This window comes from Ceratotherium simum, chromosome 18, assembly GCF_057802395.1.
Source record: "Ceratotherium simum simum isolate JZ-2026a chromosome 18, ASM5780239v1, whole genome shotgun sequence".
Lineage (NCBI taxonomy): Eukaryota > Metazoa > Chordata > Mammalia > Perissodactyla > Rhinocerotidae > Ceratotherium > Ceratotherium simum.
In genome coordinates this window covers 47900015-47924546 of record NC_141917.1, presented here as the reverse complement: position 1 = coordinate 47924546, position 24532 = coordinate 47900015, and the positions used below count along the sequence as shown (strand labels likewise).

At 42.5% G+C, this 24532-nt stretch overlaps 1 long non-coding RNA gene across 1 annotated transcript in view; it reads left to right on the top strand.

Annotated features, from left to right (window-relative positions):
* Positions 1 to 21185: 21185 nt before the first annotated feature.
* LOC147914637 (uncharacterized) overlaps positions 21186 to 24532 on the top strand; it is a 63386-nt gene continuing 60039 nt past the window's right edge. Inside the window, exons 1-2 of the long non-coding RNA XR_015555117.1 lie at positions 21186 to 21479; positions 22291 to 22457. This is a non-coding gene — a long non-coding RNA (uncharacterized LOC147914637). The remainder of the gene's footprint in view (positions 21480 to 22290; positions 22458 to 24532) is intronic.

Genomic DNA, 24532 nt, shown 5'->3' with positions numbered 1-24532 from the left:
TTCTTTAAGGGCCGCACAAAGTCCTCCCTCTCTTAAAAACAGCAGGTCCAATCCTCTTCTATTCTGGAGCACTACTCTAGACAGGGAGGTGAGGGACTCCTCTAATTTAGAGATGGACTGTTCTAAGGTCCTGAGGTCTTCATCTATAGCATTGCTCAAGGCAGTTAATCCCCTTTTTCCTGTGACTAAGGCCGTAGTGCCAGTCCCTACGCCCGCGGCAACTCCCAGTCCCAGGAGTACAGCCAGGGTGAGGGATACTGGTTCTCTTCTCCATAATCTGGATCTCTGGTCAAATTCATTCTCGAAACTATTGGCAGTATGATAATAAATTCTAGGCACCAACTGCACAAGCACGCAAAAATCTTGTGACGAATTGAATACGCCAGTTGAGATGCAGGGGGTCAGGCCTGTGGAGCAAGCCCATCACCTATTGGGCCCTGGTATCAAAAAATAACCAGGAGTGGTCGGAAGGCTGACTTCAGTCTTATTACATAGAGCCTGGTAGCCCGGGGGAATTTTTCCTAAGCATAGTCCTGAACCGGTCCCCGATACATCCGTTAGGGTTATCCGCCCTTCTTTGCCCCAAAGACAAGTCGTGTGGTCCGTGGTGTTATTATAGACCCCCATGGTGGCAATTCCTTCATAATAAGGGGGGGCTGACCACTAGGCATAGCCAGCATGCTTCAGTCATTTCAGGGTTGGAGCCATTTAAGGCGTAGTAAGCTCCCCGTACTAAGTTAAACAGTCTGTGCCATCTTTGCCCAGTAGGTACTGCGGGAGGTCAAATGTCCTTCAGAGAAAACAATCAAGGTAAAGAGATATATTTCAGGGTGGCCAAATCTTGATCTCCCACAGTCCCGCCTTTGAAACTAAAAGTTTTACAGTCCTTTTGAAACTTAAAGAAGTTTCATAGTCCAGAAGCTGAGTTGGTAGATTGTTTCATCTCACTGAACACATTTCATAGTCCTGATGATAGATCAGTTCAACTGAGTTCCTTTTGGAAGGTGGTGATGCAGGTGGGCTCTCAAGGTTACGCCTATATTATGGTATCAAGTCCATCAGCTTCAGTTTGTAAGGCTTCAGGAAAAAGGGCAGGTTCAGTTCTCAGTGATTCCAAATGAAAATGATGGAAAAAATCAAAAACGTTAGTTTGGAGATCTGTAGCCAGATATTTCAGGAGACTGGAAGAAATCAGGATCTAGTCTAGTCAACAGATACAAAATAAAAACCTCAAAAGACAATTAACAAAACTAGGATCTAATATCTGCAAATGTATACTATAGTTTTTACTGAAATATAATTTTTTTTCTCTAAAATCACCCTCATTTTTATTAAGATAGCAAAATTAAAACTAACTAGTTTGCAAAATAAGTCTAGTTCTAATAGAGTTGGCCCAATTATTAACATAAGTACAGCAAGAATAGCAATTGATCACATAGGCTCTTTTAAATCTGCTTTGCTGGAACTTTTTATAAGGAATCTCACATTGAACTTTAAAGGCCTCTCGAGGCCAGGAAAACCAAGCCAAGGATTTTGTCACCAGACTTTGCCTGCAATACCTATAAATTTGGGTGAATTCCTCTATTCCAAGGTTTCCCCAAAATATTTCAAGGTTCCTTGTACCTGCCAGATAAGTGACATTCTTTACTTATCCTGGTAAGTGCTGCTTGGAACACAAGGTACCAGGCCAATATTTCCACGTGGCTTTATTCCATAAAGTCCAATCTTCATTCCTCAAAAGCTGTATGGTTATATCGCAAATATGATGTTCCAGTCATAACCTTGGTAATATAACCAGTGTTTCCAATTGTGTCCTGTTACAAGGAGAACAGATTCTTATTGAACTTATGCAAATAACTATATTGCCATGAAAACAACAATACTCACTAAGAGTTTCCAAATTCGAGGGATCAGATAGAGAGAAAAAGATAAATATTTCAATTTTACTTACAAAAGTATTATTTACCAAATTGCTATAAGTCATAGCTAGCTCAGGAGAAAAGAGAAAAAGTTTTTCTTAAATCTGAAAAAACAATACATTAAAAATTCAGCAATACTTCAAATGAAAAATCATAAAAATTATAATCAGTCCATTCAGTCCTGTGTAATCCATTCTTGATCCCAATCTTTTTGTTAGCAGCTTCATGAAGTTATCAGTCTCTCCAACAGATTTCTGTAATTTCTTATCAAGTTCAGTTTTATGATCAGAAAGTTTATCAGAAGCCTGTACTTCAGTGTAAATGTCAGAGTCCTTTCTATGAATTTTTCTGAAGTTGAAACATTTTGCAAAAGCATTAGAGCAAAGAAATAAGTCTGTAAAGAACAAGACCTCAAAATGGCAATTGACAGAGAAATTTGGTTAATTTTGTGACATACAACACTTTAAAATAATAATAACCAGAATTATGACTGATAATCAGGACAGATCAGCATTTCAGTAATGTTGTACAATTTTAAAACACCTATATCAATAACATTTACCCACATAATAGCACCTAAGCAGACTTATCATCACTTGTCTGACAATCCTTTCCATGTAATTTAACATACTGAATCAGCCTAATAAGTTTAGTATCTTACCCTCTATAGGAACAGAGGAAGTTTCTTTGACAAGTACCAGGGCCCTTTGAAAATTCTCAAAGAAAAAAGTAAAAAAAAGACTTTAAGATATGAATTTTGGGGGAGCTTGTCAAAAATATAAACAGTCAAAGCAAACATAGCATTAACAGTCCGAAAAGCCTTAATAGAGAGACCTCAGTCTTTTGAACACAGGAAATTATTTTAACAAAACATAGATTTTTTGTCTTTTAGGTAGACTTACTCAAAGGTAAAGAAAAATCTTTTGTAACCTCTTTATCAAGTTTAAGAAAATTATCCTTTTAAGAGAAATAAGACCAAATTATAATTTTGTACCAGCTTACTTTTGATATTAAAACTCATTTACTTAATTAAATTTATTTTAATCTTAGCCAACTTGACCATGTAAAAATTCTTTTTCCAGAATTTCTCTTTCACAAACTTATAACTTTCTTTTTACGTTCAGAATTTGTCCCATGTCTTTCTTTTCCCTTCTAGTACTTGAGGACAAATTTATCTTTCTTAATCGACCAAACAAAACATTTCCATTCTTTGTTCTTTCTTTATACATCTTACTTTTCTTGTACACAGACATATTTTTCTTAATTTTTTAGTAGCTTCAATCACATATATTAATTAGAAATTTTAACCCTTATAGACTTTGACTTCTAAGTAAAAACTAAGTAAGCAGTTATAAACTTTTTTACATTAGCATTTTGTGGATTGGAAAATTTATGAACACTTCATAACTTCTAGAAATATGTTACTTTATAGTACAATCTTTTAATAAAACACATGTTTACCAATAGACCTAAAACACCTTTTAGTTTTCCTGTAATGAAAAGCCAAAAGTAGACAAATGTACATTTAGCAATCAATGTCTAATATCTTATCTTATTTGGAAATGATGATACTCAGAGAATTTTTATCATAAAATTTAGCAAAACTCTAAAGTTTTAAGTTACCAGAAAGAGTTTGGAAGCTGTAACCACCATAACACATAATTATTGTGTAAAGTTCATCCAACGTTCATCTTTTTCACAACTATTTAGTTACTTATTCCCAATAATTATTTAGATTGCCTACAAGACTTCATAAGACTTTAGATAAAATTAGCCATCATTTAAATTACTATTTTTGTTAACCAGTTCTGTAATAGAAATAACATCAGTTTTTTCCTACAAAATTTCATGCAGTTTTCATCACTTCTTATACCTTTAAACATAGTTATCATTAAGATTTTTATCAATAGGTCTTGGTCTTATAATTTTGGACCAGGGGAGCATTCCCAGTCAGACATTTTAAAACATACTCAGGCAAGGTTGATGTAACCTCTTTATATAAAATTAGCTCAAACATTCCAACCTTTATAATCTTATCAACACTTACACTTTTACATGTTCTCAATTCAATTGTAACCTGAGTCAAGGTCTTAAGACTAGTCAAATTTTTTCCTTCCTTTTTTTAGCCTTAATTCTTAGGTACCAATTAAGCAATTATGTGAGAGCTCTCAAAACATTTTTTTTTTTTTTTTTTCCAATTTAGAAGTTTTTCCAATTCAAAGGATCCGTCGTCTGGCCATTGACGAGTAGGATCTTCACTTGTATATTTATTCCAATAGTGACTCAAACCAATAAGCCTTTTTAAGGAAAGACCCGGAGGTAACTTTCCACGCTTAGAATAAATCTTTCCCATGGACGCAAGAGGCGTCCCTGGTGAGGGCGCAGATGATGTAGCCCCCATGATCCACAGAATTCACTCCCAAAGATATTCAGACTCCCCTGAGAGCTTGGCCCAGCCGGACAGAGACAGTTCGGAACCCCAGTGTACGCGACTGGCCACCAAGGTGCACCCCGGTAAATGCACCTTCCGTATGGTGGAGACCAAGTAGAATATTCTCACTGGTCACAAAGCCAAGTTTTCTCAGGACACAGAACAAGACAGAAGGAAAAACCCCATCCGGTTTTTTTGTTGTTGTTGTTTTTCTTATGTGCACAATGACAGCTTTAACCACGCCACGCCTTAGGTCTCTTGGAGCCAGAATAATACCTGGGGGGGAGGTGCCGCGGGGTCGGGGACTGTGTGCTTTACAGAGTACCTCGTCGTTGCACGGACATTTTCTTGCAGTTGGCGGGGGACCTGTGTCATCTACCCCGTTCCGTGACCCAACTTATCCTGTCACGGGAGTCTTCTGAAAGTGGCGAGCGCCCTAATGGCTCTTAACTGCTCGACCCGCGCCCACTTAAATTTGCGGCCTTTTTGGCTTCCAAGATGCCCTCGGCAATGACCTTCACTTCATGTGCATAATAACCCACAGCAAAGTTTGTAGACGCCGGTCTGGTGAGGCCCGCAAACTCACCAGTCTGTGGGGCCGGCCCGGACAACAGGCTAATAGGGCCTATGCCTGCGTCCTACCCTATGGTATTTCCTTTTTATGACAAAAGACACAGACAAAAGAGAAAAACAGAGACTACCTTTGGGAGGAAAAGGGATCAAGATCAAAAACCAAGAGTACTCTACCAAATTTAAACCAAGAGTCACTAAAAGCCCAAGAAACTAGTTTCCCAAATATTTTCTCCTGCCAATCTAAATTTAGAAAGAGAAAAAATTCTCACCATTTCCTTCCGCCGGACTCCGCAGATAGAGATTCTGGGAGGCTGACGTGGTAAGAAGTCTTACCTTTTTGCCAGCTTTTGTCAGGCGTTCCCGTATCTCACCATCTGCAGTAGTCCAGGGAGAAGGCAGGTCCTCCAGCTGTAGGATCCCATCCCGTCAAATGAGGTCCACGTGACGAACAAAAACAGAACAACGAACACCAAAGACACACCAAAACATAAACAATCTTGCCCGGTTGGCGTCTCTACAAGCCAACCGAAGGCGGCTTCAGACGGGAGGGGTTTTCGTGTCCTCCCTGGGAAAAAGAGTGCCGTTTCTTTTTCCACCTGAAGGGGGGTGGTCAGGCTTTCCTGACTCCTCTTGTCCCTTGGGGCGTCCCCCAGGGTTGCAGCCTGCAGTTCCCAGCACGTCTGCCACTGCAGCCGCTCGGTCTTCACGGCCCGAAGCGGCGGCTGCCCAGATACGGAAACCAAAACAATGCTTCGCGGCACTGCACACACTCACACACCCAGTCACTCAGGCTTACCTCCAAGGGGTCTTCGGAGTCTGGGGTGACCGCGCAGATCCCGGACGAGCCCCCAAATGTAGGATCCCAAAAAGGAAACCCCAACTCCAGTCTCGGGAAGGCGCGGACCCACAGACACAGAAGACCAAGCTTGATGCAAACGCAAGAGGTTTATTAAGCGGAGCTCCGGGTCGACACGTATCTCTCGCAGGAGACAGAGGAGTCAACCCCGGACCTTAAAGGGCAAATTCTTATATAGGGTTTGGAAGCACAAAGCGGGAAAAGGTTGGCGCGGTCTTACATGATTGGTTAATTTAAAACATTTAAACAGTTACATTTTATGGTGCGAATTGCTATGGCGCGAAGCGATTATCAGGTAACACACACGCGTCCCCATCTGGACCCCCTCCACTCCGACCCTCCCAAACTTATCCCTCTGGAGCACTCTCTTGTTCTCAATTCTTCCCCGAACAGTTTAGGGTGGGTCTTTCATGAATAGAGTCAGTCAGGATCGATAAACGTTCCCTCCTATACCAGGAATCCTTAGGGCGTGGAGGTGCCTGTCTCTAAGGTAGTAACTTTTTAATTTTTAATACAATTTTACTTCCTTCAATACAACACTGCAATGTTATAAAACCACTTTTTTCTCCTTTCTCCTTTCTACCACTTCACAGACTGATTTTCTTGAGTGGTTTTTGGGAAATCATCTCATATGTCCGTACGCAAGTGCCCTTGGTCTGAGTATTTCGATTGCTTGGGCTATAAGAGCAGATGAAGGGACCTCAATGTACAATGACTCCTTCCTGTGTCGTGAATACTCCAGGCCTCTGTCCCACTGACCCAGCTTTTCAGGCTCAGGGCTTGCTCTGGGATTTTAGAGGACATTTTTTCCTATCAAGATAGCTATCATTAGGTATCCAGTATGCGCCAGTCTCTCTGCTTGATGCACTACACGGATTATCTTTTATCTGCACAAGAACCTCGTAAGATATGGATGATGATGATGATGATGATGATGATGATGATGATGATTCCCAGTTTACAGATTAGGAAACTGAGGTTTACAGAGTTTAAGCATTGTCTAGGCAGTGTTGCAATTTGTTTTGACTCTGAAGCCCATATTCTTTTCTTTATACTCTTTCTTCCTTTGTGTTTTGATATTAACTGCTTGGTATAAGAGAGCAAAAAGATTCTTGATCCCTTAATGGCTACATGTACGGGAAGCATGAGTATCAGCACCCTAGGAGTCACCCTTATAGCCACAGGATGAAGCCTGAAGCTTGAGGCTCATGAGTGGTGAGTTGGCCTAAAGGATGTGAGAATCCTGGAGCCCCAGATTCTAATTCAGACTCTCTAGCTGAGTACTAACCACCTCTGTGTGACCTTGGGCAAATTGCTTTGCCTCTCTGGACCTCCATTTTCTCCTGTATAATTAGGAGTTTAGAGGAGGGGCTCTCTGAAGTCCCATCCCATCCTAAGATTCCCATCACACACCTATTGGGACATGTTCTTTTTCAGAACAATTCTGCCACTCGGAATCTTATGAAGCAATAAGACTCAATTCCCCATAAACACAACATGCAGCATTCCCACTTCCCCAAAGCATATGGCTCCATGGATGCCTGCCAGGAAGCACTGTGAAGGGAAGTGAGGACTGAATGAACAGCAGCAGCCAACATGTTGGGTTTGTCCTTCTTGCTGTCCTTACCACCGAGCATCCTCAGTGGGTGCGGGAGACGGTCCTTTTTACCAGCTCTTTCAAAGACGTGGTCTCAGCCTTCCTGGAGTTAATTACTTCAGGTCCTCTCCCTTAACTTCCGGCCCCATCAGCGACACTGTCGTGCTCCAGTCTTCTTTTTGGCATTTTCTATTTCTCGGTGTCTCTCTGTATTTAATGCACTCATAAAAAATTTTTTTTTAATAAAAAACTAGGTCTCAGTGAAAAAAGATAAGAGCCAGTGTTTCCTGTTGGCCTTGTTAGTGAGGAAAGGGGTGAATGAAGACCTGTTTCATCTGTGCAAGAGAAGTGTCAAGTGAAGGGACCAGGAAAGGATGGGAAGACATTTTGATTTTGATTTTAATTGGCTTCTCTCTTCTTTCTCAATCCCCTCCAACTCCATCCCAGTTTTACCTTTTATTAGAAAGGTTCAAGACCCTGATGGAGAGGCGGGGTGGTCGGGGAGAATATAGGGATATAGAGAGGGTGAGGAATAGAGCAAATTAAATATATTTCATGAGGTCTAACTTGGTACAGAAATCATCAGAATCCTGATAGTCAAGACTAAAGTCAAACTTTCATTCTTAAAAACCCAGAGGTGTTTTTGTTTGTTTTGTTGTTTGTTTGGTTTTTGCCATTTGCAAGATTGTGATTTTTAAAAATGTGCTTGTTATTTCTCCTCTGTTGATCATAAAAGCCCTATGCCCCTCAAACGTTGCTGACAGAAGGGGCCTGTTGCCAGGCTGTGGGTCCCCCAGGCCTGAGGGAAGCCCAGCACAGCTAGCATTAGCCCGGCGTCAGGAGGGCAGGAATGCGGCTTTCTCCCTGAGTCCTTTCTGCCCCGGGGAGGGAAAGGGCTGGGAGAGGAAGGGCGGGCCACTGCAAGATTTGCCAAAGTTTCACAAACGCTTACTGTAGGCGCATGTCCGGCAGAAATTCCCTTCCCAGGGCCGCCCTGGGCAGCAGGACGATGGGGAGGGGAGTTATGACAACTTGGAGAGGCGTGAAAAGGTTTTTATTAATGATACAAGTTGCAGACAGTCCTGCCAGCTACACACAGGGGTCATCATGCGTTGGAGCCGCTGTGGGGGGCGGGCATTGTAGGGATGGAGCGCATATCTGGCGCAGTCACAGCAGGCTCCTCCGCGAGCAGTTGTTAGGTTGGAAGTGGGTGGTGGTCTGATCCTAATTCGCGTAACAACAAGCTGCTTTATGATGGCGGGGGAGGGGCACAAGGACCGTATTTCCATTTCCGTGATAGTGAACGGCTATGAAAATACGCACCCGCCCATGGACCTATACGACGACGAGCAGTGTGAGATGCAGAGAGACCCTCAGAGCACTGTGGCTGCATGTCCATGATCTCCGAAAACACTGATCAAAAAAAAAGATCAAATCAATTGGTTTGTCTTCGTGGGTTAAAAATTGGTCTGCTTTTTTCTTTTCTTTTTTTTTTTTTATCTTAACTAATGTTTGATCACTGAATTAATGAATCTAGTCTCTGTTCTCTTTTGGTTTGACTTGGATGTAAACGTCGCGGGGAGAATTCTAGGGCGTGTATCTATTCTGGATAGTAGTATTTGGGCAGCTGAGGACTAAAGACAGAAAAATGAAAAAGAACCGGGTGTGACAAGAAGGGGGCCAAGATAAGAATCATTGAGGGATGGTGGCACAAGGGATGAGGACAAAATCGAGATTGTAGCAAAGAGAACTTTTGAGATTAATGACTTCTGAAAAACAATTTGTACCACACTCCCAGATATCTTACAAAAATATTTTGGAGTTCTTGTGCCTTACATAGAACATTTAATAAATGCACACTTTTCATATTACTAGGCACCATTTTAAGTTCAAATGGGTTTGTGGAAGTTTAATAGGATATTCGCTTTGAGCGGGTGGGGTAGAGGAATGTGATAACAATTTACCTGTGATGTGAGAGAGACCTCTGGGAAAGGTACCTGACTGTGTAAGATTACTCACCCTCTAACATCTGAAGTTCACTTACATATATTTCTGAGAGACATTGAACCACATTCTTTTCCTCAGAAGCTCTATTTGTTCAGTTTGCTGACGTCAGACTCTAGAAAGCTATTGTCGTGATGGTACTTGAAGCCCGTTCTGGTTGGGTAGAATATCCTTTGAAATTTTCTCATACCTACTTTTCTCAGAATATGTACAATGAGGAAAATTCATTTCCTTCCTGTCGAGAAAAGTTAATGATCATTTTCCATTATATTAAAATATTACCCTTTGTTATGACTTCAGTTTAATATTCCTGCAGAAATCACCATGTGTTGCAGAGTTTAGCTATGCCAAGGCCCAGCCACCAGTGTGTTATTTCAGGGTTTCTCTTAAAAAACGGGTTGTTTCAGATGAGCTATGACCAAAAAAAATGGCAAATCACACCATTTCAGGAGAATTAATAAGTGATATTTTTTATATATATTTTTTAAAAATCATTTTTAGCATGAAAACCCAAATTTTTAACAATTTTGTCTTCAGAATATAATTACAAATGCCACATTGAGTCTCTGAACCAGAAATAAGAACTTTCCTTTAAGATATAATAAATGCTTTAAGTATTGGGACTATGTTTCTCTTTCAGGAGAGATGAAAAGTAGAATTACAGACTACTACTGTATTGTAATTCCTCGAGTAGTTTAGTTATTATTATTATTTTTTTTAATTTCCATCCCTCCTCAGGGGTTCATTGTTTGCGTCTACACAGGTCAGGAAGTGGACAGATGGAAAAACCAGAGTGGCCTCAGAGGATTCCCAATCTCCATGAGTTAGGAGGTGTTCCGCCCCATACTTTGGCAGATGTAAGATCACCAGGACCAGAATTTTAGCAATATGAAGGAGACTGTAGCAGGAGCAAGGAAAGGAAGGGGAGAAAGAAGATGGGATCTTATAGAGTGAGATGCTTGTTGGGAGAAGGGAGAAAAGCCTTCCAGGGAGAAAGGGAGAAATTCATTCCAGCAGGTCAATCCAGTATTGGTTCATTTCCTTCGGTATTAGTTTGTATTAGTTTGCTAGAGCCGCCATAACAGAATACCACAGACTGGGTGGCTTACATAACAGAAATGTATTTTCTCACAGTTCTGGAGGCCAGAAGTCCAAGATCAAGGTGTTGGCAAGTTGGTTTTCTCTGAGGCCTCTCTCCTTAGCTCACAGATGGCCTCCCTCTTGCTGCCCCTTCACATGGTCTTTCCTCTGTGCACACCCAGCCCTGGTGTCTCTCCTTCTTCTTATAAGGACACCAGTGATATAGGATTAGGACCCCTTTCTAATGGTCTTAGATTAACTGAATCACCCCTTTGAAGGCCCCATCTCCAAGTAACTCACATGGATTAGGGTCCACTCCTATGACCTCATTTTACCTTAATTACCTCTTCAAAGGCCCTATCTCCAAATACATTAGATTCTATAGTATTTCCTTTTATTTTTGATAACATGTCTCATGCAAAATACACTAATAACAGGCATCTTTAGATATTCCAGTTGCTTTGCAGTTATCCATATATAACCTGGATTTCAGCTGCTCACACCCCCATCTCCCCCACCCTTGGGAGAATAAGACAAACTTGATTCAGAATGAGTTCCACCACCCATTAACAGCTCGTGTGCACAGTGATTCCTGGGACCATGCATGGCTAACATGCTTATGGGCTCCTCCCTCTGATGCTCACAGTCACGGCTGCTGTCTCTACTCCACCCACATCAACCAGACCCAAAACTCAGCTCCTTCAGGGGTCTTCACAGACCTCCACTCACACCCAGCATTTTGTGAGCTTTGTCACTTTATTTAAGAATTGGGGGTGGAGCCAGGGCTGTGGAGAAGAGTTCTCCTCTTTTACCTCCTGCTGGTCTCTCTCCCTCCCCACCCTCCCTTACCCCCTCACTTTCTTTTCTTTCCTCTCCTCTCCCTCTTATGCTTATAACAAATTCCTCTCTTATCACATGCAGAGAAGTTTAATAATGACTTTTCTAGCTTGAATATACTCTTGGGTCTCACCCTCCACCCTAGTGGCTTGCTAATGTATTTCTTCATCCAAATATATTCAGGGCTCTCTTTAAGAGGAATTCTGGTGAATGCAATTTTCTCTATCTCATTGTAAGTACAAAAGTCAGCCCCTATGTTTGCTCCAGCCCCCAAGTTCATCCTCCACATGGCTAACAGAGTGCTGGGGGCATCTCCCTGAATTCCTTCCTCTCACAGAGCAGGACTCCAGGAATGCTGCTTGCCTGCTGCAGCCACAGCTGTTCAGAAAACAGCAAAACAGTTGTGCAAAGTGCTGCCTCCCACACTAGAAGTCTTTTTTATTTCATTCAAATGCAAGCTTGCCAGGGCAAAAGCTCGGCAGCTCTCCCGTATGCAACTCTCACCACCCACCAGGCGAACCTATGGCTGCAGGCGGACTGGTTAAGCCTGCCTTTTCCAGACTTCCAGGTTTTTGCAACTCACAGTCAATATTCCTGTGGCCAAGGAATTCTCGCTTGCCATGGAGAAAAAAATTCTCTGAATATTTGTGTCTCACCCAGTTCAGCAGATCACAAAGGATAAATGGGCACACTCTGTTTGAACTTGGCTTCAGGAGTATGTCCATCAATCCAAGCTATCCTGGATGCCAGAGACTGCAGAATTTATCAACCAGGACACAGTTCCACCCTGGGGTCTTGAATCTGCTTACAATTCCTTTTCTCCTCCCACTTGAGAAGGGATGGTCAAAGTTCTTTATGTTTTCCTTCCTTCATGTCCCTTCTGTCACTTTCCTTAGTCCCCAATCATCCTCAACTTGTACACTCTCCCTAGGATTCAAATACCAGATGGCATCCTGTTGTTTGACAAAAACTGTCCAAACAAGAGTGAGGATTTGACTCTGGCTATGCAGTATTTTCGACTCATCTAAGCTGCCCACAGTGCAGAGGTACACCTCATGGAATGGGTATGTGCACGCAGTGATTCCTGCAAGATGTCACCGTCCTCATCAGAAGCCACAAAGTCGTGAGTTCCTGATACTCCAGTCCTTGAGAGAAAAGAATCATAACATCTTAGTTTTTCCCGTTCTGAGCCACTGAGCCAGCCATTTTTGTTAGTTCTCTGAACTTCTTGTCAAGAAGATAGGTCTACTCCCCGACCACGCATTCCCCTGGGTCTATTTGCAAAAGGATATTCTAATGGGTACAATATTTGAATACCACTGCATTTCCATTATACCTGCCTCATTATCTTACAGGAATCTATCTGTCCTTTGTTTGGAAATGTGCTTATTGTGGAGCCTGGTAAATCTCAGGCTAAAAACAGGAGATTTATGAGCTGTCCTCAGGTTCCTGTCTGCTCTCTCCTAAGGCCACAACCCCAAAAGATCAGTCACTGAATCGTGTTTTGGTGTCAACTCTGAAATTCTGCTTTTTAAGAACATATCGTAATGAAACCTTGGAAATAGTATGTGGTTTCCCTACTGCCATACCCCAGAAGGTCACATGCTCTAATTCAGCTTTAAGGGACACTAATCATATGCAGCGTGTGAGGAGAGAGGCTTACAGTTGGAGATGACACCATCATTTGCATAGGATGTAAAAATGAAGGACCATTAATTTTATAGCATTAATTGAAGAGCAGAAGTGTTAGACCTCTATAATTATCTTCAGTGAATACATTTCAAAGACATCTTCACAAATGAGGCTTGTGTGTGACTGTGCGAGGGTGCAGACACCAGAGCAAAGGCAGGGCTCCGTGTTGTCCCCTTCAAGAATCGCGATTAGCAAATCAAGTTAAAAGCTTAACTTAAATCTGAATTGCTTCCTCTGTGTGGAAACAAGACATGTGAGGATTCTAGGCTCCTGGGAGGATATTCTGCCCGGAAGAGAGGTGTCCAGAGTTTCTTGCCACATTTCAGAATGCTGAGATACAGAACAGAGGAGGAAGTCCTACAGCCCCGGGAATTGGGCAATGTCCCCATATGACCTCCCAACACCCTGTGCTCCCATCTATAGCACTCCCACCAGGATCTGGCAGCCCCTATTGCTTCTGATTTTATACTCACATTCTCCCTACATTTTAAATTTACCAGTCCTGTATCTTATGCCTACAGGCTAAACTCTCAGCAAAATGGCTGTGGACCCACGTAGGTAAACACACTAAACAATCACTCTGCCATGTTAGTAACCTCACTGGTTTGCAACCCCAGGTCAGCATGGAAAGTAGTATTTCTAAGGATTTAAACAGAAAATCATAAAGAACTCTTTGAGTGACTTATTAATCTTATAGCCAGAAAACCAAAGCAGAGTCAGGGATTTTTTTGAGGAGGAATAGGCATGAGACAACTGGAAGGAAAATTCAGCTCAATGATCACAAGCAACATGATGCCGTCTCTGTTTCTGTCTGAGTGGGCGAGGGGACGGAGTGAGGCGTTGGCCATAGAAGGACTGGGCAAAGAGTAGGTGCAGCCCAAGGGTTAAGAGCTATTTGGGAGTTCTGGTAATCATCCTGACACGCAAGACTCATCACGTGAAAACATACGAGCTACTTTTAAACCTTAGAGTCACAGAATCTCCCTGGTGTGTAATTTAGGGTTCCTGGAAGGAAAGGTTGGGAGCCACTGCTGTAAATAAAGTAAGGCATTAGCTAATGAGGTAACATGATACATACACTGAGTTTAAATGCCCCTGTCTCCAGGGGCTCTGCAAGAGGGACAATACTGGTGGGAATTTCAGGTACCATCATGCCCAGGTGTAGGAGAAACTTGGGGCCTACAGGTTTTGTAAGATATCTTATGCTTGTCAACATTGTCTAACTTTGTGATAAGCTTCCCTAGGTATGAGGGCCTCACTTGGGACGGTGAAGGCTTCTGCTAAATTCCTACATACCTCACAGCTCGATTTGCTCTTCATTTCATGCTTCATTTACTTAGTTTGATACTATACTCTTTTCTTTTTGCTACTTTCTTGAGATAGATTTTACATACAATAAACTTTACCATTTAAAGTGTAAAATTTGATGTATTAGGATATATATACAGTCATGTGCCACATGACAATTAGGTCAATGACAGACTGCGTATATGATGGTGGTCCCATAAGATTAGTACCATAGAGCCTAGGTGTGTAGTGGGCTATACCATCTAGGTTTGTGTAAGTACACTCTTATGATGTTTGCACAATGACGAAATTACTTAAAGCATTTCTCAGAACTTATCTCATCATTAAATGATGCATGAGTGTGTATGTGTGTGTGTGTGTGTATATATATATGTGAAATCAAAATACCAAACATTCCTATTACTTCCAAAAGTTTCCTTGTGTCTCTTTGCAATCCCTCGCTCCCTCTACCCTTGTCTCCAACAACCACTGATCTGTTTTCTGTCACTGTAGGTTAGTGTGCATTTTCTAGAATTTTATATAAATGGAATTGTTTAGTAGGTATTCTTTTTTTTCAGGCTCCTTTCATTCAGCTGTACTGTACTCCTTGGCACTCCACTAGAGATATTTCCCTTTCTACACCAGAATAGCCTCATGCACAAAGATGATCGTGAAACGACGGGATACATATGTTGCAGACAAAGTAAACGTTGAGTTCTTTGTACAGCCTTTTTCTGAGATGCTGAAGGAACTATATAGTCACCCCACCTTACTGGTAAATAGGAGTATGATTTTCTTTTTGGAAGATGCACTAATTCTTATAGTTTGTTCTTGTTCTGTGATTGAAATTCCAAGGACTTAAGGGAGCCTTCTTCAAAAGAGTCTACACACCCAGGTGTGGAACATCCTGACTTCATTTTATTACTTCCATAAAGTGGTACGTCGACTTTCTATGTGGAATGTAAGCTGAGTTGGTGCACCTGTGAGTGAGAATGATTTACTTCATGCTTGTTTTTCTAACAGCCCGTTGGAGGAACTGGAAATGCCAAGTCGGGGGGATTGGACTAAGGAGCCTAGAAGGAAAGCCCTCCGTCTTCTTGACTCCAAGACGCTGAACAACTCACCCAAAGGTCACCGCAGAAGCCACACAAATGCAGAACTTGCTTAGGTGTTTTTAGGAAGACTCCTTCAGTTGCAAGTGTCAGAAAATTAACAAAAAGTGATGTAAGTCAAAAATCAAAACGAATAAAAGAAATTTAGTGGCTCAAACAGTTGAAATTCTTGGAAGTGAGCCAAACTGGATCCAGGGTTTTAAACATGTCATCAGTACCACAATGTCTCTCAGCTCTGGCTTTCTCTGTGTTGATTTTATTCTCAGGCAGCTCTCTGCTTGGTGACCCCAGCAGATCCAAACATACATCCTGCACTTCAAGCCTAGGAGAAAGGGAGTTTCTCACACAGTATCCCCACTAAATACTGAGTTTTAGTGCATTGACTTGGGTCACATGGCCATCCCCAAAGTAGGGGGTGGAATGTGCTGACTGGTCAGAACCGTGTTGTGTATTCAGCCAAGGCTGTGGGAGGGAAGGACAGATAGTCAGCGGACCACATGGACTAATATTTGGGGGAAGGGAATTCCTCCAGTAAATACTATTATCCAAACAAATGGGACTAGATACTGAGCACATAACAAAAGATGCCCACTACAGCTGCTGTTTTCTTACTATGTTGCATGAAATTCCCATGGCTCCCTCCAAAAAATATAGGGGGTCTTTGAGCATTCCTATGTGTCTATCTACTTTTTCAGCCTTGTCCTATGTATGGGCATAGCCTCAGCATTTAAAAAAAAAAAAAAAAAACAAGATTGCTCTACATTTCCAAGATTGGAAAACCATGATCTCTCACTTAAGGATGTCAAACATCCCATAAAAGTGAGAAGACATCTCAGTGGGCATTTGGATAGCAGTGTACTGGGCACTGGTTGTCCTTCGGACTCACCTATGCAATGGGAATACATAATTTTGTACCTGCCAATGCAGGAGGTAGAAGTTTGGGGCTCAATCAGTTCATCTCTGGAAGTCCCTCCTCTGACTCTGTTCATGATTTCACACGTACTGCCAGGTCGATGTAATATATTACTCAAAATCAAACAATCTCACTCTGATTAAAAATGGGAACTAGCCATATGTAGTAATGGACATTATTCATGCTTTAAACATCTTTCACGTATTAGGGAAATTTCCCACCTTGTGAATCCTGCCATCCCTACATTTCCCCATTTCTTCTTCAAACTAGAGCACAGTTATATGACCAGTACCTAGGATCAAACATTCCTTTGTGAGATTTAACTTTAAAAGAGAGTGACATGAAGAAAGAAATGTTGAATAGACTCTGTGTTGGGAAGAGTGGTGGAGAGATGGTTATCTTTCAGAAAAAGCCACGTCAGAAGTCCTAGTGGAGGCGTCCTGTGCCCGTCATCCGCCACGTGAGCTAAGGACTGTGCTGGCAGCAGTAGCAAGAAGGTCTCCACTGAAGCAGGCTGTGGTCATTGGGACGTTGTTTGTGGTTTCACACCTCTATACCTGACCTTCTGGCTGTCTGTGAACTGCTTAATATGGTTTAATACATTACATATCTGTAAATATTAGCTAAAGTGGATTTTCTTGTTTGCAGCTAAGACCTGTGACCAATATAGAAACTGATCTCGGGAATGGTTTCAGGCCATGAACACACAAAGAAATGGTCATCTAGCATTGGCTTTCTAGCCTTTAGGATAAGAAGGCAGTGAAAAGCCCTGCCACTGTTAGCAGATGGGTACTGGTATAATATTTTAAATATTCACATGTGGTTACCTAAAACAACCACAGTTGTGGTTGTAGTTGTGGTTGTGGTTACCCGGAATTACTATCCTGTGAAAACAAGGGTTGGGGGATACAGTGGCACAAGGAATTCAAACAATATGCATGGCATGAATAATAAAGAGTTACTGCTAATTGTACCAGGGAGCTTCAATTCTCTGCTCAGGGCATGGTCAGAGGAACAGGGACCTCCTAGTACTGTGCTAAACTGTCCCGTTCAGGTACAGGGCTAAAGCCTGAGTTTGATCCTGATGAGGTTGCCAAATTATAAGGTCCATTGAAATCATATCCTGTTCAAGTCTCTTATTTCAGAGTTAGGCCTTAAAAGGGAAGAATGGGACCCTGAGAACTTAAAGTGAGAGCACATAGGAAGATTCCAATGAATCAGAGAATTCTAAATCCCCATAGTCTATAACCGGGAAGCAACTGGACTTGCAGAGTGGTGGGGAAGGTCTATTGACATCTCAGTTATGATGCCAGCTGAGCAGAAACACCTTATGAGTTTGGGGTGGTGCGTATGGGATGTAGTACATTCTCTGAACCATGATAAATTTATGGTACTATTTTCCCTTTTATAACCAAAGTGTATCGGATTGGAACCAAAGGGTGGAAGCAAAAGGGCATTTCTCAATATTACATCTAGTGACTCCATTGAAAAAATTTTGCTTTCAATCCCTGCAATTCTGGGCTCTGCCAACTTAAAAGTCTTAGTGCCTAAGGGAAGAATGGTTCCACCATGAACATGGAATGTTTCATTGAATTAGAAAATAAAACTCCTTCTTGTCAAGACGAGGCTATTTTGGACTTTTCATGCCACTGGAAAAATAGACAATAAAGGGGTTTTCAGTATTGACTGGGGTGATTGATTCTGATTAACAAGGCAAAGTAGGGTAGTTTGCACCATTTTGTACAAGAAGTATTTCTGGAACCCAGGAGATCCTTTTGGGTACCTCTCTGTATTACCATGTCCAATGGTAAAATTCAATGGCAACCACACGTAAGAAAGACCACTAAGAAGAGGTCTAATGGTTTAAAAATGAAAGCTAGGGTCACTTTGTCAGGTAAAGAACCCTAAGTTGCTGGCATGCTAGTTCTAAAGGCAAAAAGAATATGGCATGGTCGTGGAGGCCGGATGTCATTAAAACCATCCACATCCACATGACCACTTGCAGAAACAATGACAACAGCAGCCATTCATTCCTCTTCCTTGTTGCATATATGTACTGACTATTTTTCCTTTTTTCTCTTTTTCTGTTTCCCTTCCATCTTTGATAGGGTGTGTGGGAAAGATAGGGTGGTAATTAACTTTACTTTTTAGTCTCTGGGGCACAGAATATCAACATAGGATTGTGACTGAATTGGAGAAGGTGAACATCCTCTGGTGACCTGAGATTAGAGCTCGATGTGGAGATTGAAAAGACCTTACCTCGTCCCCCTTTTGAGGGGAGGGAGAGCACGTTTTTCAGTTGTACGAGGAATAATTGCCTGATGTTAGGCAGAAGAACTTCGTTCTTATGATTGTGGTTGTTTTAGATTTTAGTATGGAAGAAGTTTATAGGGCTGTTGGACAGCCAAATGGTAGACATAGCAGACATATTTTATTGGGGTTATTTTAATGGGGACCCATATTGTGGGTCCTCATTTATCTTTTTTTTTTTAAGATTTTATTTATTTATTTTCCCCCCAAAGCCCCAGGAGATAATTGTATGTCATAGCTGCACATCCTTCTACTTGCTGTATGTGGGACGCGGCCTCAGCATGGCCAGAGAAGCGGTGTGTCGGTGCGCGCCCAGGATCCGAACCCGGGCCGCCAGCAGCGGAGTGCACGCACTTAACCGCTAAGCCACGGGGCCGGCCCCTCATTTATCTTTTGAACATCCTTTCAGTTTGGGAAATCTTCCACCTTCCCAGGGTAGAGGCCAGACACTTGCTTTCTTGGCCTCCTTTTCAGCTAGACATGAGTTTCCATGAATGTGACCTCGTTCCCACTAATCAGATATGCCACATGAGATTTCCGTTTGAAGGACAATGTTGTGAAGAAGACGATGCCATGAAGAGTACATCCTGGTGAAGGAGGCAGAGACTCATCCAGCTTTTGGAGACAGCAGAGCCAGAGGTCCTGGCCATAGCATCCCAGGCTGTGTTTGCGGGGGGAGCTGTGGCATCTTCTCCCATGGAGCAGTCTAGCAGTGCAGCTTGGACACTGTTCCTATCTGCAAACCCTCCTAGCTTGATTCTGTGGCCTCCTACAAATTCCTTCAGCCACCACAAATTCTTTACTAAACTCCCTTTCCTGCTCCCACTAGCTACAGGTTGGTTGTTTGCAACTAAAGACACTCACTGATATCCAGAGAGGCTTTTTCTGCCTGTCATGGTCAATCCTAAAGAGCACAAAGAAAGGAATCTTCCTTTTCTGCAGATGTTGGCATATCCCAGTTGTCCCTGGCTCAAAACTCTGACTACTCATCAGGTAAAGGAAAGTGGTTCAACTTAAACACTCCTTTACACAAAGGGACATTAGCGCAGCTGCAGTTTGCCTAGAAGACTGAAGAGTGGCCCATAAAGGGAAGGCCCATCTGTTTGGGAACACTAAATCTGCTTGTAGTCCACAGGATACCACACACTCAGAGCAGGGACTCTGACTGCGAAGCCTAATTCTACAGACAAGTCCTATTTGCCCTTATGGCGGCCTAGTGGGAAGCATTGCTGTGTTCAGGAGCTGTGCATTGGGTTAGTTGGTGGCTGTTATAGGTTAAGAGGTTTGCAAAGTAGTTACTAAATCTACATTTCCTATTGGTGTTGAAGAAAATTCTGAAACTTATCCTAAAAGAACACAGAATGTATTATTTCAAAACTCAAAGTAAGCCCTTTAAAGGGACCTCAAGATTTCTAGCCAAGAAGAATATTTAATAAGCCAGAATTCTAAGCATGCTTAATTAAGTTGTTACCTATTGAACATTTATAACAATTGAGATTTATTATAATTTGTGTTAAAAATAAGGACCGGATAGGAATTAGTACAGTTGTCCAGTTCATCAAAACTCATGTCATCCTGGGTTACTGAATTAAAAATGATGAGAATTATCAAAAGGATGGATTGCTCCCTGACTATTCACATGTACAAACTATCTTTCCTTTATAGCCCATTTTAATACGAGTGCCCAACATCCCCCTGCTTTGCTGATACCATATGGTGTTGATGTAGGTTTATTTAGGTTCGATGTTATCTGGGGAACTGAAAATTGACTGGGGAGTTAGACGAGCTCTTATCTCCTGCTGGCTTCTTTGCTTGCTTATAATAAATAAATCACTCAGCCTCTGAGCCTCCATTTTCCTGTTTAGAGAATGGGATCAGTGCAGGCTGCTTTGCAGGCTTTTGGGAAGCTGGGGAAATGGCAAGGCTCTGTTGTTTCCTGGGAGGCTAGAAGCTACTGGATGCAAGGGCACTAATGGTATTCGTGAGAAGGTAGAGACAGCCTGCAAAAGAAAGATATTGGCTTTCCCTGGGTTCATTATTCAGAGAGCTCAAAAGCAAGTGCCTCCCTTTTTCACATTTCCCTCTGGAGAATTTCCTGTTATTTCCCTGGCATTAATTGATGGTGGGCACACACAATTTCTAGGTGCCTGCATGAAACCGTTAGGTGAGGTCTACCTGCTTGCTTTCTCCACAGAGCTTTCCCTGCGGGAAACAAGAAATGGGGAACTACAGCAACTTACTGAGAATGTTGTTTCATGGGTAATAGTCCTGATGGGAGCTGGTCAAGATGGCAGGCGGCTCTTCTCCAGTCATTCTGAGACCGGGTTCCTTCAAGCTTGGTGTTTTGTTATCCAAAGTGCAATTCTACTCGACTCATATAATGAGATATGACTTAGGTTCTGTGTGGGATGTGGGGCATTTTCACATGTTGCTATGTTTGGATGGCCTCCAAATTAAAAGCATCTGGGTCATAACGGTCTTGAAACAGGCCAGTGCTCCTATAAACAGCACGAGGCCACTTTTTCTGTTTTCCAACTCTTACTGACTTCAACAGCAAGATGATGTTGCAAAAATACTCAGCAGTGATGGGTCTACACCAGCAGAAATGTTTTATTACTTCTCTTCAAGACTTCTGTCTATTTTGGGAGGAAAAGAAACAGTTCCCAAGTTATTCCAGTGATGTTTGGTGACCCTTATAACCTGAGACCTGGGGCAGCTGCCCTTCAGGCTCACCTCTGCCCACCATTGTCCTCTGTCCCCTAACTGAACTCCCTGGGGACTTGAAGATGAAGACATGGTCCCTGCCATGAGAAGTCCTGGCTCTGGTGGGGGACACAGACAAGGGAAGTGTGAAGACAGCACACAGTGGTAAGTGCTCTTGGCAGCGGGGCAGGCAGAGAGCTGTAAGCACACAGAGGTGGGGCACTTCCTTAGTCAGGAAAGAGCAACCAGATTTCCCAAGGGGAAGGGAGGTCTTGGTCTGACTACAGATTAGCCAGGTAAAGACTGGGAGAAGGGAGAAGAGTGTTCCAGACAGAGAGTAACATTCACAAAGCAGTGAAAGAAAGTACAGCAGATCCTAACTCCAGAAGAAGACAAGGGGGACAGCTGGTAAGAACTGAAGCTAGAGAAATAAGTCAGGGCCAGTTCCTAATGAGCCCTGAATTACCATCTAAGGAGTTTGGTGGTGCTGATCCTGACAGCAATGGGAAACCACCAAAGAATTTTTTAAAGGGTATATTTTGAACCTATTTGTGTTTTCAAAAGATCACTCACAGCCAAGAGGAAGGGCTGTTCCTACATGTGGGGTCTCAGATCCACCAGCATTAGATTCACCTGGAGTGCCAATTAAAACTGCAGAATCTTGGGCCCCACCTTATATGTACTGAATCAGAATCCAGGGAGCGAACTCCATGAGCCTACACTCATTTAGACAACATTCTCCAAGTGACTCTGATGCCTACTAGATACTTAAATGTCAGTGGTGGCAATTTTTTTAGAGCCTTGGGCCAGGTAATGGGGCATTCAGTTCTAGGGACACAAAAGGAGTCTAATATGGTGGCAGATTCTCATGAGAAGGGTGGGGGATGCGCTAATCCCCAGTACGGGGAATTAGGGATCTCTGATTCTTTGAGAACTTTGGTCCTGAGAAACAATTGCTGTGATTCCTTCCCCACAGAAGCAAACATGGAAAAGTCTGGTAGAAGAAGATAAGAAATAGCTATCCCTCCTCCGGGTGGGCAACAGACACCCAAGGAGCCTGTTCACAGGATGTGTTGGGACAGGCTCTGTAAAAATAGACTGTACTCCAGGCCAGGAAACTTTGCAGCATAGAAACATTGATTGGTGAGTTCCAGCAATAGTTCTGCTCCTTCTGGCATTTTTATTTGTCTGTCTTTTAACTAAGTAAACTCAATATTCATCCTAGGGCTTAGAAAGTTGACACTGACAAGGACAGAGACATTTTGATTGGTGCATCTGCAATCTGCCTGCACCAAAGAAAGGTCAAAATGCTCCTCTCCGCTGGCCAGGCTTGGAATCAGTAAGCAGCGTCTGTAGGATTGGAAGGCATCACGCGTTGAGACTAGTGAAGCCTGGAAGAGACGAGGCAGAGAGCATTATTCTCTCCTGCGGCAGAGATCACCTGAGTTTCTGCCGGGGTGATTGCTTTTGCTTTTATGTCTTCTCCTTGAGTGGGTTGTTTTAGCATCCGCGCTGTGATTTTCCTTGGCTGGGAACCCAAAACCAGTGGGGGACAGACCCAGGAATAGAACGTAACATTCTCACCCCCAGCCTACTGCTCCAAAACTGTGCCCAGCTGTCTCATACCACGAGTGACCGTTTTCTATAAGAGAAGAGGCCAGAGACAATAGAGAGGCTTTCCAGAATATAGTTCTGCCCTGTATATAATATTCACCACATTCAGAATCTAATTTGAACTGAAAAAGTTCTGTTGGGTCCTATATTAGTTAGAGCAATGTTAGCTGTGAAAACAAACAAACAGACCCCAAAATTGCAGTGGCTTGATACAAGGGAAGTTTCTCATGTAACGGTTCAGTGCAGGTGTTCTGGGTTGGCAATGGATGGGGTGGGAGAAGGGCTCCGTTTCATGCAGTCATTTAAGGATTCAGGCTGACAGAGCCTCAGCTGCCTTTAATCTTTGGCTCCCAAGGTCGGTCTGGGCATTCCCCAGCCAGCAGAAAGGGAAACATGGAGGATGGAGCATGGAAGTTTTGAAGTCCAGGTCTGGAAGCAGAACACATCTCTTCTACCACACCCCACTGAAATGAAATCAGTTCCATGGCAACACTTAACTAAAGGGAGATTGGAAAACACAGGAGAAACAAGTTATGGTGAGCAAATAAGAAATGTCTAGTAATCTGTGGGCCAAGATGGGAGAGCTTCCAGGAATAGTTGTGACAAAAGCTGGGGAACTTTGGCAAGGTCTCTCTTTGTTTATTACCTACCATTTCTGATTCATTCATTCACCATCTATTCCACAAGCATCTATTAAAGCTCTTACTGTGTATGAGATACTGTGCTAAATCCTTTGAAGGGATTCTAGGCATACAAGACTTAGTCTGTTCCCTCAAGGAGTTCACTGAATAATGGAAGAGACAGACAAAAATGATGGGAAACACTGAGCTAACTGCTATCATAGAAAGTACATAAAGAATTACATAAGCATGCAAGGGGAAGATTCACCTAGGTGGGCCTTCAGTGATGATTAGAGGGGGCTTTCCAGAACAAAAAGACAGGAAAGGGCAATTTCAGATAGGGAACAGCATTGGCAAAAGCATAGAGTAATGAAAGAGCAAGGAATATTCAGAGAATGGAATTGGTGTGCATAATAGGTAAACTTGAGGGTGAGGAGAGAGATGCAGGGAAGGCAAAGGTCGAAAGATAGGTTAGCACTACATCACAAAAGTCCTTGTAAGCCTGCAGAATAATTTTGGTTTTTACCTCTAAGCCAATGATTTTCCTTTTCTCTAATTATACACTGTTTTCCTTTTACTCTTCTCAGATACCTAGTTCAAATTTTTGTTTCATATATGTGTAGTGTCTTGTCTCTCAGTATTCTGAAATAAGGTTGTAGGTATGACCGGATTCAGGACTCACATTATGTCATCAGCACTCAGTTTCTCTCCATCTCCAGGCTGTGCCCTATACTGTGTTCACTGATATAAAGCCTCAGGCCTTGCATGGTAGAAAGATGGCAGGAGCAGACCTGACTCCTGTATTCTTTCAGGTTCACATTCAATAGAAACTTCAAGAAAAGTTCTCTTGGTGTGAACTTAGAGGGGTTTGTGTGCCCATTCTTGAGCTATTTTCTTCAGTTTGTAGCTATTTACTGTTTTTTGATGTTTCTTTGTCGGGGAGACAAGTATTGTGACCTCCTAGCCCCTCATCTTGCTGATGTC